The sequence below is a fragment of the Chroicocephalus ridibundus genome, chromosome 2, assembly GCF_963924245.1.
Source record: "Chroicocephalus ridibundus chromosome 2, bChrRid1.1, whole genome shotgun sequence".
NCBI classification, from domain to species: Eukaryota; Metazoa; Chordata; class Aves; order Charadriiformes; family Laridae; genus Chroicocephalus; species Chroicocephalus ridibundus.
The window spans coordinates 109,647,719-109,666,872 of record NC_086285.1 but is presented as its reverse complement, the minus strand read 5'-3'; positions in this window follow the sequence as shown (position 1 = coordinate 109,666,872).

Genomic DNA, 19,154 nt, shown 5'->3' with positions numbered 1-19,154 from the left:
ATAGCCTATGAAAGTGCTAGGTAAAAATGAGTGCCTACAATCAGTCCTTATTATTAAATATGTACATAAACCTTGAAAAGCCTGGCAAAGGCAGGTATATTACACACCGTTAAAAATCCAAGTGACTTTTTTTTTCCTAAGTGAAACTACAAAACCAGCTGGACTCTCTTACAGCACAAATTAATCCAAAAAGAAAAAAAAAAAACAAACCACACAAGAAAAAACACAACAAAAAAAACCTGCAGCAGCAAAGGCACAGGTAAATCATCACTGAACTTGTCCAAGTATATTTAATAAACACTTGGATGAAAAATTAAAACTGCCTTGTATCTTAATGGGAGACTGTGTTTGGAAGGATCAAACATGCATTAGAGCGATACAATCACCAGTAGCTGTCAGTTCAGCCAAATGACTTAGCTGCAGGATGCCTTCTGTGCATCATAAAGTCTCCTCAAACTGAAAAACGTTCTGCCACTTGCTGCAGATGCATGGCTATTGCGCACAGCAAGGTCTGAATATGTCATTACAACCCCGTGTATCCCTAATTTGTATTGTCACGTGAGAGCTCAAACCTGGAATGAGGCCCTGAAGGCACAAGAACTAATGAACTCTGCTTGGCATTGGAAGAGTAATCCATCACCGACATGCGGTGGCCCTTTTCTTTAGACTGTGTTGATGAAATTTTTCTAATCTGTCATGCCAAGTGACATTTTCTTAACTGTGCAAGGCAGAATGTTCTCCTAACATTAACCTTCCCATAGCAAAATACACTATGGTCAGAATATTCTAAGTCAATTTGAAGTACTTCTCATTAACACAAAGGAGGAGATGAAGGAAAAAAAAAAAGAAAACAAAAAAAATTATTAGCCCAGTCTTCCTGTTTAGCTATGGACTTCGAAAATAAATATAGACCTAAATGAACACTGTTCATTTCACTTTTATAATAGTAACATTTATCTCAAACCAAATAGACATATGCATGGATTTCAGTAGCAGGCCAGTTTCATTAACGTTAATATTAATGTCAACGCTAACATCAAGTGCCTAATACTATGCTAATCCATTTTATTTTAACTATCTTCCCCCCCACCCCCCCAGCAATTCTACTAATTTTGGTACAAAGGCTTTCAGATTGACAGTGTTCTACAGAAAAACCTTTGTCTCAATACAGCAAAAATTGAAAATAATGAGATTCTAGAAAGGATTTTCAAGAAAAAATAGCTGCCCCAGCTTTGTATTTTTCTAAAGTAAGTAAATATCCTCATATTTGTAAGAGAAGTTGGACAAGGGGTTTGTATGATTTTTTTTTCCTGTTTTATTTTTTTCCTAGATAATATTTGAATTCCTTTAACCATAATTTGATAATTCTAATAAGAACCAACTTTATGAATGTACCATAAGGAAGATTCCAAGTTACCTACTTTCATTACCCATTGCCTGCTCCAAGCCGCCCAGTCTTTTACGTTATAGGATAGTTAGCAAGTGCCTACTGCATATGTAAGTCAGAAAGACTAAGGGTGAGTTGTATCAGACAAAAGTTAGGCTTGAAAACAAGACAAGTTGTTCCCACCTTGATCAGCCTGACTGGGTTTACCCAGTTCAACAGCCAACAGTAGCCAGGTAGAAGATATTTAGTGAAACAAGGAAAAAATCTTTCCCTGAGACACTCTCAGTTTTCTTCACTCAGACCCTTAGGACTTCCAGAACCTGCATCCAAGTTACCATGTTGCTGTAGCCAGCAGGTAGCTCTTGCTAGCAGTGGACCTTACTGCCAAGAATGTACTGAATAATTTTTTCAAATGTCTGATGTGTTTAGCCTCCATATAACTGTTAGTATCATTTTCAAATCCTAGGCTGATGGCACCCATAGAATTTTATCCTTACAATGTGACAGTTGCTCTTTTTTGTATTAGCTCAGATGCCTATCACCAAACTGAATCAGTAACGTTTCAGTTTAATGGGAACTGGAGCGTAGTTCTTGATCCAAAACCTCGAGGTTATTTACACACACAGTTTGTTACTCTTTCTTATATGGAATGGAAGAAAGGAAGGTTTCTAAGGAGAAAGAATTTATATCTCATTCCTTTTCTAGACCTTTTGATGTTAAATGATAGACATAACCATCTCCTGACTAGATTTTGAACAAAGTCTGATCCATCAGAAAAATTCGCAGAACATCTGTCAGATCAGGCAAAAGCTGATCAGCCATTTACATTTCCAAGTTTGAGGGGCTATTGTGAAATCCTGGAGTAAACAGTTCATGCTAAGCCTGTCAATCCTTCTGCATCTCAGCATATTTCATTTCAGTTACATTTCTGATGCTTGTAATGAAAAGAGTCCAGCTAGAGAGTTTTGAGAAGCTGAACTGTTTTAACATAGCCAAAAATCCAAAAATGCTAGAAAATTTTTAAGTTATGTGTAGTTAAAAACAGGATCAACTCAAATTCCCATAGAATTATATTTATAGGAAAATATTTAGTACACATATATGCAAAGAAAAATATTTGTCAAAGTTAATAAATTCATTCAGTAAAATGAAAACTGAAGACTTTCATGCTTTAGGCTGGGCTGGCCACTAAATGAACCCCACATGCTCTCTTTTAACCTCTGTCTCCCTTCCCAGAAGAGAAGGGAGAGAGAATAAGGGAGAGAGACTTATGGGTTGAAAAGTAACTAAAACTACTTTGATGTAATATTAATAATAAAAAGAAAATATAATTATATCAATAAGAAAATAATGACATACATACAATATATATAAAACCGATATCAAGCTCCCAGGAGATGATCACGTCACCAGCAGGCACTGGGAAAGTCCCAGACTGGACTCAATGATGGATGGGAACTGGATTCAGGAACACATGGATCGGGATCAAAGGCAGATGAACTGACAGAGCCCTCCTCAGATGCCAGCCATTGAAGAAGAGAGCTAGACCCCTTTGATCCCTCAGATTTTATACTGAGCGTGATGCAGATGGGATGGAATACCCCGTTGGTCAGGTTTGGGTCACCTGTCCTGTCCGCTTCTCCACGCAGGTGTGACCCCTCTATGCCCTTCCACTTCTGACCCTCCAACTTGGTACATAAAAAAGTTAGCTGCCTTTCATTGTTCTAGCAATAAGTATAAGCAAGGGCCTCTCTGCATACCATTCTTTGGTTGTAACTGTAAACATCAGACCTTACCACTCTGGAAGCAGACACTGTCTGAAAAATATGCTTTTAATTTCAGAGTGTGAAGTTAGTTAGAGAAGACTTAACTGAAAAGTAAACTTACTAAAAGAAAATTGGTTCTGTTTTATCTCAAACCAGGACAAAGACTTTTTTCTAACCTTTTCCAGGAGTACCTTGTGAAAAGCCTGAATAATGAGAATTGAGCTTTAATCTGAGTGTATTGATGAAGATAAGAGCACTGTAAACTCATAATGACCCCTTAATTGAAAACTTACATTATGATGAAGATTAAAATAATAATGATCTAGGTCAAGAAAACCTGTTAAATTTAGAGAATGAATTGTTACAGAGGAGTGCTTTGGTCTTGATTCTGGACTAAGGTCAGTCTAGACCATGACTGTGATCTCTTCTGCCTTAAACTCACTAAAATGGTACCAAAGAAAGTTTATTCAAAGTTCGTGATTGCACAAGGTGCCGGATAATCTCATCTAGGCTCTCTTTCCCATAAAAGTTTGGACCAGATGACCTTCTGAAGTCCCATCGCACCTGGGCTGTTCTCTGATTCTCTGATTCTATTCATTTAGTGCATTTAATTTAATATGGAATGCTAAAACATACTCTCAGGACAAATAGTCCTTAAAATTTAGACTTGCCCTAAGGAGCCATGTCTAAGTGTTACCTAGTACCCATCTTGAGAGAGGGTAACATACTTTCTTGGTAGCCATAGGTTATTTAAAAGAGAAAGATTATGATATTCAATTCTAGTTATAATATGGCAGAAATGTTTAGCCAGAAAAACCCATCAAGGATTGAAAGTCACTGAAGCACAGTCGTGGGGCCATTGAATTGCAGCTGCTGCTTCAGGATGTTTGTGTGCCCTGTGCACTGGAGATTTATTTTTTTTTCTCTAGGACCAGTGGGACAGTAGCCAAAAGCTTACCCCAGCTGCAGAATTAACCTACCACAGCATGAACATGACATTCAAAATCCAGCCTGAATGTACACTTGCTATGCTGCTTCTGACCAGAGGAAGCTAAGCCTTTTCTTCACTGTTCATTATTTCACTATTTCACTTTGCCTAATGATTTTTTTATCTACCCATTTGGCTTATTTTTAATATCATTTTCTTGACCCGCAGAATGATCATCTCTAATGACCCTAATACCTGGCACCTTCAATCTCACCATTTAAAGTGCTGTTAAACCAAGTGCTGTAATGAGACCCTTCAAGGAGACTATTCTGTGGAAATTGATAAATTATGCTCTTATGTTTTTCTGCAGTTATGTTAAATGATCAGTCCCCACTGCACAAGACAAGGAGTATTGTATGTGGAACAATTCTTATTAGGATGCTTGGCAGCAATTTCATCCAGGTAAGTTCAGTACAGACAGCTACTACATTTTTGGAAGACTGTTCATCTGACCTTGGTTCTTCTGATTTCAGAAGATTTACATTATTACAGATAAAAATTAATTAGCATGCAGGTAATAAATTCCCATTTCATTTCTATTAAGCTACCTTTTTTTTAATACTAAGCTTTTTTAATCCCTTTTATGTCATAATTGTCTTTTGCATTCTTATGTTTTAATTTTGTTTACAATGCACATTTTTTCAAAATAGGAAATTATGCTTCTTTTCTCATAATGCAATGGGAAATAGCTACTTACTTAAAGATCTTTAGAAAATAAATTTTCTTTTGTAAAAATAATTCCAAGATTGTATTTTTTCAATTTCTAATTGAAGTGCAAATTGAAAGGTTTCCACAGAAATTGTAAGAATATAAATTATAAAATTTCAAGGGAAAATAATTTTAAATCCTGATGGAATAAATATTAAATACACCTACAGTGAAAACAAAATCAAAATTAAATTGGTATTAACAGTCTTACACAAAAGAGATAAAATCTAGTTTGTCTGCACAACGTATAGATTTTCAAATAACTTTATTCTGATCAACTGTTAAAAAACAGCAAATAAGTTTTAACTAACTACTAACACAAAATAGGTTTTATTTTTAATTAATCACTGTGTTTCTTTTGTCTTCTCTGACTATGTTGACTCTAATCTTGACATCAACCTGTAGGGTAACTTAAACACTGCCTCTCTTTGCACTGTTTTATGAGATTTTTTAAAGTTTTGTTTCCTGTCAAGCATGTAGAGCCTTATGATTTTCTCCAAATGTATTTATATATTTACAGACAAAGTCTCCACTATTATCTATTCATCTCAATCCCATTTAAGCAGGATAAACCAGGCAGACTATGTTTTGAACTCTGCATTGATGATACAATCAAGTGACTCTGTGAATTCCATGGTTTGGGTTTAATTATCTTGCTTTTATATACCTTCAAGAAAAAAATGTTGATATTGATAGACAGCCTATGCCTTTTCCTATGATTCTTATGATTATTCCTTTATATATGATTATGTGATTATTTCTTTAATATATCCTAAGACCTGTTTCAAATAAATATGGTAGAGGGTCATGTCTGGGTATTATATCACAGACAAGGAAAAAACTCCAGCTGAACATGTACTCTGCTCAAGTCTTGTGCAACAACCATAGACCTAAGAATGTGAGAAGAAATACTATGCCTCCTAAATCTTCCCAAGAAACCTCCTCTAGCTCAATAACTATTTTAATTACTTGCATTGAATGCTTATCCCAACGGGGATGCTTCTTAAAAATACAATAAAAGTCTGAATAAGGTAAAGATAAACTATGGGAGTGAATAAGGAGCATTTAACCATCTTTTAATTCTTAAACACTCATCACAGATTTTTCTTTTTTGGGTTTGTTTTGGTTTTTTGTTCTTTATTTTTTTAATACAGCTGCATTATCAAAAATAAAATAATGATTTTAATAAAGCAAAGCAATAAAAAGCAGTACTGTGCCCTGACTGACAATACTTTAGAATTTTCTCTGCTTTAGTAGTAGAGAATACTGATGCTAGATTTAAAAACACCCTCATGTTTTTGTTGCTGTGTTTATTTTGTATCTAAAGAAATTACTGCTGCTATAAAAAAGGGGAAAGTATTTCTATTATGTTTCCCACAATTGTAAATATTAATATTTTAATAATTATTTAAGTCTTGTCTTGTATTTATTCCAAGCTGCTGACCTTCAGTTTCTAGTAAGACATTGTCACACTTCACATTCCTTATATTGTTACCTGTATACTCATGAAAACAAATTGTAATATGAGCTAGAATATCACCTTATTAAAGGAAGAATATGTTCCTGTTCGCAAGAGTATTCTTTTAAATTCTTTGATTCATTTCTGTTATTCATGGCATTGCGTAAGACTGATCAAAAATCTTCCTGATGGACAAAACTAAATAATTTTACATCATACTGTGCTGCTCTTGGACATATTATGTCAGAATTTCTGCCATTACAGCCTGGTTTTCAGAGCAATGTCAGCAAGACCACCTTTTACAGAGTGTATCAAGAAAGATGAAATTGTTGTGTTGTCATAGCTGTATTTCCTTAGTAGCTGACTAAAACTTTCTGCTAATATCTAGGCTTGCAAACAAGACCTAGGTGATTCTCAAGATCAATAGAGGTGACTTCTGCTGATGCTGACTGATGTCACCATTCCTGTAAATCTTCATCTGAGTTTCTCTGTAAAGACCCAACCTTTAAAACCAATATTTTATTTCAAAAGGAGATAATATAAATAGTACAAACATATATTCTGCAATATAATCATGACACTTAATCTGGTCCACCTGTATTAACTTGTGTTTGAAGGAGTACTAGTATGAGTGCTCAAACTATTGGATAAGCCTTCTCTTACTAGGATTTGAATAAAATATGTTTATATCATTTATGTTTCTCACAATGTTTTCCTCCCCTCATTCCCTTCCTTCGTAGAATCATGGAAGCATAGAATAGTTTAGGTTGAAAGGGACCTTAAAGATCATCTAGTTGCAACCCCCCCTCCTTGGGCAGGGACACATTCCACTAGATCAGGTTGCTCAAAGCCCCATCCAACCAGATCTTGAACACTTCCAGGGATGGGGCATTCACAACTTCTCTGGGCAACCTGTTCCAGTGATTCACCATCCTCACAGTAAAGAATTTCTTCCTAACATCTAATCTAAATCTAGCCTTTTCCAGATTAAAACTCTTACCTCTTATCCTAACACTACACTCCCTCATAGAGTCCCTCCCCATCTTTCCTGTAGGCCCCCTTCAGGTACTGGAAGGCAGCTATCAGGTCTCCTTGGAGCCTTCTGTTCTCCAGGCTGAACAACCCCAGCTCTCCCAGCCTGTCTTCATAGGAGAGGTGCTCCACCCTTTTGATCATCTTCATGGCCCTCCTCTGGGCTCGCTCCAACAGGTCCATGTCTTTCTTTTCTTGGGAGCCCCAGAGCTGGACACAGTACTCCAGATGGGGATCATGAGAGCGGAGTAAAGGGGTGGAATCACCTCCCTCACCTGCTGGCCACGCTTCTTTTGATGCAGACCAGGATGCAGGTGGCTTTCTGAGTTGCAAGCATGCATTGCCAGCTCATGTTGAGCTTCTTATCAACCAACACCCTCAGGTTCTTCTCCTCAGGGCTGCTCTCAATCCATTCTCCACCTAGCATGTATTTGTGCTTGGGATTGCCCCGATCCAGGTGCAGGACCTTGCACTTGGTCTTGTTGAACCTTAAGAGGTTCACACAGGCCCACTTCTCGAGCTTGTCCAGGTCCCTCTGGATGGCATCCCTTCCCTCCAGCATGTCAAGCACTCTACACAGCTTGGTGTCACCTGCACACTTGCTGAGGGTGCACTTGATCCCACTGTGCAAAACAGCAGTGGTCCCAGTACCGACCCTTGAGGAATGCCATTTGTCACTGGTCACCACTTGGACATTGACATGTTGGCTGCAAGTCATTGCCCCTGCGATGGCATGTAGTGTTAGAATGGGGGGTAATGGCTTCAAACTGGAAGAGGCTAGGATTAGATTAGATATCAGGAAGAAATTCTTTATTCTGAGGGAGGTGAAGCACTGGAACAGGTTTCACAGGGAAGTTACTGAGGCCCCATCCCTGGAAGTGTTCAAGACCTGGCTTGATGGAGCTTTGAGCAACCTGGTTTAGTGGGAGATGTCCCTGCCTATGGCAGTGTGGGGTGGAACAAGATGATCTTTAAGATTCCTTCCAACCTAAACCATTCTATGATTCTATGATCCAGCCCCACTGCAGTAAGTCAGTCAAAGGATGGGAGCTACATTCCTAACAGCACTCAATGCTCGCACTCTGAAACACTTACACATCTTTCTCTTGTCTTGTTCTGATTTTAAAAACACAAAATGTATTTTATATTCTGTTATATTTAGCAATAATTCTGTGTTGTTCTTAGGTTTAGTATTGTAAGGAAATTTGAGGAAAAAATCACTCAGTTTTCTTTTAACATATAGCTGTACTAAGAGTTTCTCCTTGATGACTAGTTAGCCTTGGTCTAAATTACTCATTAGAAAGTATCTTTGGTTTCTTAACAAAAGTAATAAGTTTCCCTGCTTCTCTGCCTCATTAAAACCCATTGCCTGTATCATCTGGGTGGTGATGATGCTACAGAGCTGCAAAGGCACCCCATTCTATTGGGATGGAGTTTGCCTAACAAATTATACGGTGTTGTAATGCAAACTTTTCGATTATTTTTAATGTTTAATGTGAAAAAACAACCTATGGTGCAAATTAGAATCTGTGTACAGTATTTTTCTTTTTTCTAAGTTAGGTGTTGTATATCATTGTTCTTTTAAACTACTGAGATTGGTTTTTTTATATTGTTATCACATTTTGTCTAGTCTCTGTCCTCTTCTGTCGATTAGATACTTTGACAATGTAAGCCTCTGATACCATATTCTCTTCAAATTTAATAAATGCATATCTGAGTTTTATAATGAATCCCTAAACTGTTTGATCATATGCACAGTTTTACAACACATCTTGCTCCGTGAGAATACTCAAATGTCAAACAAAATAAATGCAAGTTTAAATACAGCCATCAAAAAGAATGAAGTTGGGACGTCTGTGGTGTGTCCCAAGTGATAGCAATATACTTGCTGTGGGCAGGCTTATTAATAACCATTTCTGCAGTCTTATTAGCAAATTTTATACATTTTTTATGCAGATAAAAAATAAAAGGCACAGGATAAGTTTTGTAAAATCAGATTTTCTTCAGAACTTTTTTTTTTTTTTCAGTTAGGATGAGTAATCCTAACAGACATTTCCAGAAAAGAAGAATTTATCTTCAGAAGACCATTCATAGATATCTTTGGATTCTTGAATGAATTTGTAGAGTTTCATATCAAAAGACATTTAGATTATTGCTTTAAGGAGACGTAAACTAAACTAAACTAAAAAAAAAAAAGGTAGGAGACATTCATTAGGAAATTTCACCTCATATGGGTATTTCAGGGAAAATGGCTTTGGACTTACAACATTTCTTTCAGATACCCAAAAAGTAAGGGATTCAGAAATGCAACCAGGTATATGTGTACATTCTTAAGATTTTGATACTTGCCAGTGTAAAGCTACCATGCTAAGCTACAATTTTCCATCTCTGATGACTGGCACTATTGAATTCTTTTTTTTTGGAAGAATGAGTTCTTCTGAATAGGTTTTCCAAGTAGTAGAAGATCATAACCACTCTCTCTGTCTCTGTGGCTAATACCACAATTATCCCATTCTACTTTCTTCCTTACTTTGTATGTTTTCTGCTATCTCTCACATTAAACCAAGATTATTAAATGTTTTAAATAGAAGCTACTATGCCTTCGCAGATCTCTATACAGTGTTTAATATGCCAGAGTCCTGACTTATAAAAATTAATCCAAAGCTACAAAGCATTTCATGCAGCAAGTTTATTCAGTCCGGTCTCTAATAAAGTAGGGGTTATAAATAAGATTAGGTATTTATATCCACACAGATACACATTTTGTGCTTTGGTTTGTTTTTCTATGAATGCAGGTTTTTACTCTGTTCTTTTTCTAATAGCCATTTAATGACAAAGTAAGAGAATAAATGCAATAAATCTAAGAGCTATATTAAGCACATATCTGTTGGCTTGAATTAAGTTTTCCCTCTTTGTGTGTTCCATGGTGCTACTCACATAAAAGATGCTGAAATTTAATTATGACTAAAGAATTCAAGTTATTACAACAAGAAACAGAACAGGAAAGAAGGGCTGATTTGAACATGCAGATTTTCAGACCATCTATGTGCCATTGTTTTCACTTTATTTATTTATTTATATAGTAGGTATATGTATTTCTTTTTTTGTTTTCCCCTCATAGCTACAGAACACCCCCAAAAAAAGATATCACATATGTATTTCCATACTACCAATTTTTTACTTGTAAATACCCCTTACTCCCTCTGCTCACTTTGGGATCTAGTTAGGGAGCCATTTTCAGTTTCTTCAGTTTATTATCTGCTGAAATTAGCTTCATGCAATGAAAGCAGTAACTAGGTGTTCAGAGGTGGCAGGGAGCTAAATTGATGCAATAATGAGGTAGTGCAGGGGGGGAAAAAAAAAGATATTAAAAAAAAAGATAAAATGTAGGTAAGCTGCAAGGACCTAAACCAATTTTTGTAGACAGCTATATACCTTGTATTTCACTATGATTCAACAACGCTGAAGAGTTGGACAGACTTTTGTCATGTCCCTATGTGCAGTGCTTCAAATCACTGAGCTGTGGCCAAGAGGAATTGCAAACCCACACATCACTGCATGTGTTGACCGAAGTCAGTAATTCTTACAGCAATCGGGATTATCTTATTTGTATTTCACTATCAGTCCAACAGCAAGTTTTACCACACAGATAGTGTTTATTAGGTAGAAGTTCATGGTTGTGTGATCCTGCATACCCAGTTTATAATCTCAAACTGAGTTGAATTCATGCCAAACAATTTGTGTATCAGTGTACTGGATTTACAGGTCTAGATTTGACAGATTTGATGCCAGTTTACAGACCCTTTATGTAGAGTATAGGTCCATCCTTGGTGACTGTTTCTTTTTGGACATCAAAGATGAGGTTCATGTCACCTTCTTTTAGCCATCTGAAGTCTAGATGTCTTATCAAGGCCAAACATCTGGGCTCCTTTTTAGTTAACAGAGAGATAAAGATGCTATTTACACATTTTTTTCAGATCCGTTTCTCCCTGGAGTTGTCTTTCTCTGCTGACTAGAAAGGTATTTTTGAATTGTGTGCACTAAATGCCTAGATTTTATACATCTAAAATGAAAAAAAGGTTAATTCCACTACAAAGAAGGAATGGAGGAGTATTTTTTATGTGAAAGTGTCGGTAAATGTTTTTACTTTGAATGATTGTCCAGGCTGCCTATATATGACCTACATGTGTTGCCTGATTGCCCTTGAAATGTGTGGAAAAGTACCTCCATTCTCAGCTGTCTTGTTATTAAGACTCAGTTCCAGTGGGCAGGCATTTAAATTCAGAGAACTTTTCCACATACTCAAAATCAGTGCATGATTAAGCACTTTCTTGAAATGAGAGCCAACTTTTTTCTCTCATCAGGTTACAGAAAGTTTATACTCTAACTGTCTTAATGAAAGAAGAGCTGTGGGTATGGAAATACAGCAAATCCATTACTGAACACAGCCCTCAATTAGTGCTAAGGACTGAATGCAATCTCTGTCATTACCACTGTAGCCACTTTCCTTGCCCTCTAATCTGTGGTAGCTGTTCTCATACTGTAGTCAGGTATGCAAAGCTGGTAGCAGCATTGCAGAGGAGAGAGAGGTTACTGACTGTTGTGCATGGTTAATTAAAAGAACTGCATTTTCTACATCTGTAATTCCTCTCCCTTTTTTCACCTGTAGTATTTTTTATTGCTCTATATAGCACTAACTTTAATGCTTTTGATATACAGTGTACATGCTATGGAACTGAGGTTATAGTTACTTTCATTTTTTATATCTCCCAAGCTTTCTTTGAGAGCACAAGAGCCTGCCTGGGCTGTCACTGTGATTAATTGGAAACCATGCTGCCAAAAAGGTGGAAGGGAGGTCAGGTCATATGAAGCATAAGCAACTCACAGTCAGACATTTTCTAACTTTTAAGCATGTAATGTTTTAACCTTAAAAACGTTCTTCTTTACAAATATTTTGAGTAAATGAAAATGCAGTTGTACTTGCTTCTGTGCCTGTAATTCCCCTAGCTAGGGAAAAATTTTGAAAAAGACTGAAATTCTATTGTTTAAGTTCTCAAAACTATCACTGCAGTCTCTAGATCTTCTAGATCCCTGAAGCTAATGGATTAAACAATATTACACAACTCTATACCATATCCAATGAATGATGTGATAAGAACAACATCCAACACACATTCCTGAAGCACACATGTTAGTGAATTTCCTACTATACACAAGAAAAGGACAGACTCAGAAACTATGGATTTTACTTTTAAAAAATCAGAAACTGACTTCCCTTCACTAACATTTTTTTAAATCATGTCAGCCTTCTCCAGGTTGGTGCTGTCAAAACAGAGCTGTGCTTTCCTCTTAATTTCCCTCACTCTGTCCATTCTTCCCACCTTAGCAGTTCTAGACTCTCACTTCCTGGAATCATAGAACCACAGAATGATTTGAGTTGGATGGGACCTTTAAAGATCAACCAGTCCAGTCCCCCTGTCAAGGGTAGGGTCATCTTTCACTAGATAAGATTTTTCAAAGCCCCATCCAACTTGACTTTGAATACTTCCAAATTCAGGCTGTTCATCCCAGGATTGTTTGAAAACACAATTTTACCATGATGGAATATTGTTCCCATTCCCAGCCTGTATTCTTTGGCAACCAGGATTTTCTCATATCTTTCAAATCCTTGTTTCTTTTCCCAAAGTCCACACTGTATTTACCTGTCCCTCTTACCCCTTGTTGCCCAGTAAAGCTTGCCAATATTCCCCAGTGGTTCCCGTAGCCTTCCTGAGGCTCTGTATCCAATTTGTCTTCTATATGTTGCCCAGTCTCCTTATCCGATGATAATGAAACAGATTAATTTCTTCATCAGCTCTCTTCCTCCACAATACGAGTTCCTTGTTTATAATCTGTATGTTTCAAACAGCCCCAGAAGCCCTGAACTGAATGGATCCATTTGGTTTTTTTTACGAGTGAAATATGTAAGTCTTAAGAGGTTACAGTTGCTGAAATGTAAAATGTCAATTCTCAGCACATCTGATGAGCAGGGATTTTTCAAAGGCATTTCAATTAGCTAAATTTTGGCAGAATTCCCCAAGATAAAACATGACAAAATATGCTATTGTCACAAAGGGATTCTTTCTTGATTCTAAATTTCAGGTCCAAGCTTTAATACCTATTAATTATTTACGTATTATGGGAAAGCCCTTCATCTCATTGCTAGAAGACCATTGGGGAAATATGAACTCTCTTACGATAAAGGTCAATGTCATGCTCCAGAGGAAAAAATGGGGGCCTTCAGAATTTAAACTGGGGAAAATTCCTTCCTCATTCCACATCTGGCTCAGATTTTTGACCTTAAATATGCAAATGAGACACAGTAAAGAGAAAAGCAACCCATTTTGATCATAACTGGCCACACCGATATTCCTTCCTCATCAGCTTGTTTCTAACCCTGATCAAAATCCTACAATTCAGAGACCAGACACATTTTACAAAACTAGATGTCAAATGCTTTCATGATAGAAGGAGAAATTACTTCTGCATATAACTAACAAAAACTTCAGAGCATGAGAATAGAAAATTTATTGCACGATGCAGCAAAAGTGATCAGGATTTATTTTAATCCTACTTCTTACTTTAGCAAAGTAAGTTTTAGTGTTTAATTCCAGATTGTAACAGTTTGCACTGAATATTTTTATCCAGCACTTTTTTAATCTTTTGAGCACTATTTTTTCTTCTTTTTTTTACCACCATGATTTTTAGTATTTACTTATCTTTACAATTTAAGTACAAGTCCTTCCTGTCTTTTAGGCACAAACCAAAAGGAGTTTTAGCCAATCCTTCCTGGTTTTTGGTGCACAAGAAAAAAAATCTCAAATTTTATAAAACTAATATATTGGTTTCATGTCAGCACAAACCAAATCACAGTAAGAGTGCTATGATGCAGTCAGATTTGGTCCACCTCTGTTAATACCTTATTTTCAGGAAAGAATTTGCAAGGATTTGTTCACATGTTGACTGTATTTATAGGCAATGTTAGTACACACAAACTACGCTGGATGTCAAAATGTTTTATTCTTTCAACATCTTTAGAGAGGTCAATAGTTTCTCTGTTTTGAAATGACCATCTTTAAATATACAAATAATTAATCTATTAATTGTTGTATTAATCACTATATCTCATCTTCAGTTTGCCTATATTTAAATTTAAAATCCATGAAAAAAATATATTTAAATAATGGTTAATGTTTTGTTAATATTTGTACATATGAATTAAAATTATATTTATATTAATTTAAATTAAAATTCCATGTCTTATATAGATATGTATATAGACATATATATATATGTATACAGACACACACACATACAGTGGGCGACACTGACTATGAAGTCCCAAGCTGCCCAGGCTGGAAAAGCTCCATTATTTAGAGACAGGTTCATAGCATTATGTGAATTGTCGTGTCTAACACAGTGGTGGTCTTCAAGTGCTTGTAGTTAAGCTAGACCTAATGTAGGCACAGACATCTGACTCTCCAAACAGTGCCTACAAACGGTGATATCTCTGTCCCTGGATGCAAGAAAAGGACACAAATATTTCTGCACAGTGTCCAAGGATATTAAAACCCCTTTTTCATTATGATTTAACTCATCTATGAACCATTTCTGAAAATGTGCTACCTACACAATTCAGTACATCATGCCCATGGTGTCCTTTACTTAATATAAATAAAACTAAATTTTCTCAATTAATTATGAGTTTTCATGATTTCACTGTCAAACAAATTGATTCTGTTTTACACTCAATTTGATTTTGTGCTGGACAGCAAATAACTTAGTTAGAAAATAAAGAAGGGTGGTTTGAACAGGGCTTTAATTAATTCCATTGAAAAATATCTCAAATGCAATGTACCCTGAAGAAATACTCCTCTAACTATATTCAATAAAGGTTGTTTATCAAAGTAATTATTTCCTTTAGGGAATTTCTTAGAATTTTCTCTTTAGATATATGAAGGCTCAAAAAAAGCAAGCTTATACTTGTGACCTTGAAGAAAGACCTTAGTTTGAACAATTTACTTCAGCAGGGAAAAAAGAAAAAAAGGGTATTATTTTTAAAAATGTTTTATTGGCTGCGTTAATAAATCTGGTAGCAAATTAACCCTTGGAGCTCTGCTGAAACATTCCTGTCTTTGTCCATCGTACATCTTTTCAGGTATGGAAATACATTACAAAGGATGTAGGATATAATATATGATATAGAGCAATCTGATCTAGTTAAAGATGTCCCTGCTTATTGCAGGAGGGTTGGACTAGATGACCTTTAAGGGTCCCTTCCACCTTCCAACCCAACACATTCTACGATTCTAAGATTCTATGGTAGAGGGTACAAAACCTTATATCATTTTTTTTGTTTGCATTTCTATATGCAATAAGAACAATGTGTTTTTAATACAATAGCTGTGTACCTAAAACCCCTTGTATCTACAGTTATGTATTATTTTTTAAAATTACAGAAGATTCTGTTAACATAAGGTACTTTTGATTGGCAACTTTGGGAATGGCAGCAATGCTGATTCACTTGTGTTCGGTGGCTTGCTAGACTCAGAGCATTAAGTCAGGAATCCATTGGAGCTTCCAGACAGTATAGGTTTCGTATGTAGTTTTGTGCATTGTAGTGTTGTTGAGTTGATGATTTCCTTTAATAATTTACCTAAGTAAGTCTAAACCAGAAAGGAAGAATTTCCATGGAAAACCAAAGTCAGGCCCCCCCTCCAAAAAAAAAAGAAAAAAACAAATAAACAAACAAACAAAACCTTTATGTTTATACACACAGAAAAATATTGAATATGATACCAAACCTTCCAGAGACAGTTATATATACATACATATATACTAAATACCCTCATAACATGTAGACATACACATTCCACTTTGTGGATGACGGTGGCAGGGCTGAGAAATCACAAACCTTTTATTCACTTGTCATGCTTCCTTTTCACCATGAAAATTTGCTTCTATCTTATTGAGAACACTTCTGAGCAAACTGCTTTCCAAGTTATTTCGTGCAAATTACTGTACGTTAGAAAGTGAGACTAAATTTAATCTGGTATATTTACGTACTGCCTTAATGGAAACAGAGAAAGTTTCAAGATTTTTGTAAATGCTGAGTAGTTTGAATGCAAACATTTTAATAAGGCTGAAGACACTTTTTCTTTTCTTTTAATCTTTCCCTCCTTTAGTGGTTTTCAGCAGAAGGTGTACAAGCATAAAGAAAAAAATCAGTTGTACTTAATAACTGAAGTCTTTGACAATACAGTTTCCTCCTTCTCTTTTCATTGTCCACTAAGAATTTTACAGACTCAACTTCTCACATCTTTCTGTGGGAATCAAATTCCTTATATGTACTAGCTTATACTTTGGGGGCTCTATTTCTAGTTCTCCCTGATGCACTTACAGAACAGGTCAAGAATTTGCTTTTTCTCTCCCCTTAAAATTCCACAGCTAGAACCACAACTTCTTCTCCAGCTTTCAGTGATATTTTCAGTACTGTCTTGTGATTGGTGAGATAGCATTTAACATGTTGGTTGTTTGGGTTTTTTTTTCCTCAGGCAAGCAGTAATCTCTGCTTGCTACCCTGAGGTTATATATTTAACTTAAAATGAAGAATGATGACTATACTCTTTTTGCTCCAAGAGTTTTCCAGCAGGATATAATGTTAGCTTCTGGCTTCCACGTTAATTCAAAAACATTGAATCTCATGAGTTTTTATCAAAAGTGACTCCTTTCCATTTTACAAGTGATTTTCATTTCACTGTACATATTAGTAAGTATCATCATCTCTAGTACTTTTCAAAATATAGAGGAAAATATGATTGTGAGGGTTTTTTTTGGGGGGGAAACCTAATCAATTACTTTAATGTTGATATATATTATTTTCATGACTGCATCTTGAGTAAATAACTCACTGAACATCAAATCATAAGCAGAAATGTTGTCTTTAATGCAAGGTGTTGATAATTGTAACCTCTCACTGTAACCAGTAGTTTCTTTTTTATTATAGTGAAATATTTTTATTTCTAAAAAATAACTTTGAAAATCCTGTAGGAAAAGGATTCTCAAAATGGAATGTAATGATACATTACTATGTTACTTATATTTTTACCACATAAGGACTTAGTAATTTAGTAATAATTAGTAATTATTAGTAGCATTAGTAGCTTTAGTAATAATTAGTAGCAAAAACTACTTCCCATCAGCAAGCAGATGTCCAGCCACTTCTTGGAAAGCAGAGCCTTAGAGTAGTGGTTGTGTGGGAAGACAGATGCCATAACTACAAATATCCCTGCATCCTACTCCTTTCCTTCAGCTTCTATTGCTGAGAGTGACATCATATGGTATGAGACATCCCTTTGGTCAGTTGGGGTCAGCTGTTCTGGCTATGTCCCCTCCCAACATCTTGCCCACTCCCAGACTATGGTTTTTCTGGGGGGGGAGGTGGGTTGGAGAGACAGCCTTGATGCTGTGCAGGCCCTACTCAGCAATAGCCAAAACCCTGGTGTGTTAACAACACTGTTCTAGCCACAAATGCAAAGCACAGCACTGTATAGGCTTCCCTACGGAAAGTTAACTCCATCCCAGCTATACCCAGAACAGTTATCCTGGTTCTCAAGGTCAAGGGTATGAGAAATAAGCTGTATGGGAAGACATAATGTGTTTTATTAATCACAACGTAGATAGGTTATCTTAGTAACCCACTTATACTGTTGGATTGGTTAATATAACTAACTTAAAACTCAGAGAAATTTCCCCAGGTTGCATGTAGATTGTAGTTTGTTGATTCATTTCAACTTTGGACTTGTGAGCTCACAAATTTGTAAACCAAAAAGCTAGACAATCTGCTAAATAAAAAATATTCTCTGTGCCTACAAACCTCTAACTCTCTCCAATTAGTATTCCTCTTTTTTTTGTTCCAAGTGTTTCTATTGTTTTTCCTTTTCCAGACTTGATTTCTTATAAACAATCTTTAAATGAATTTGTGATTCTTCACTGATTATTCCTGCCTTTACATAATAGTTTCTTAGATGACTGAGAAGCCTCTCATTAAATCTCCTCAGAGATATTTTGTTCCTTACGTTATTTTGCTTCCTGCTTTCATACATCAAAGCAATTACAGTGTCTTGAACTTTAATTACAACTACTTATTTATTCACTGCAAGCAAAGCTTGTTTATTATGCATGTCCAATCCTACTTTTGGAGAAATCCGTGGGAACCCAATTTCTGATATTTGTGGTTTCAAGATATACCTTTAATTATCTTCAAGCTTGCATTCTTGAAATATGCTTATCTCCTATGACACATTCTGTGTACTTATGGTATGAACAAAAATTAAATAAACAATCATAGTTTATAACAAAAAAATATCCTTGAGCTATGCCTCTAAGTTCTGAACATGTAAGGCTTGCCTCCTGTTGTATAGCTTCTGCACACCCAGTGAACTCTCCCAGAAATACACTGTTCTTGCCCTCCTCTGTCATCATGGTGCATTCTAGATTCTCAAGTGTTCTTTAGTTACCTTTCCATTCACCTTGGGGGGTTGGGGGTGGGTGTAATAAATAAAAAACCCAGCCTGTCTTACCAAGGTCATGTTTAACAAGTAGCCATTAAAATAAAGTAAGATAAATTCTTATTATATACCCATGTTTCCCTACTGAATTCAGCCAACAAGGGATGATCCAGGAAATTCTGTTTGGACATAAAAATGGTAAAGCAGCAAGATTTCCTGAACCAAGGACATTAATCTCAACATTTACTACAGAAAGGAACAAATG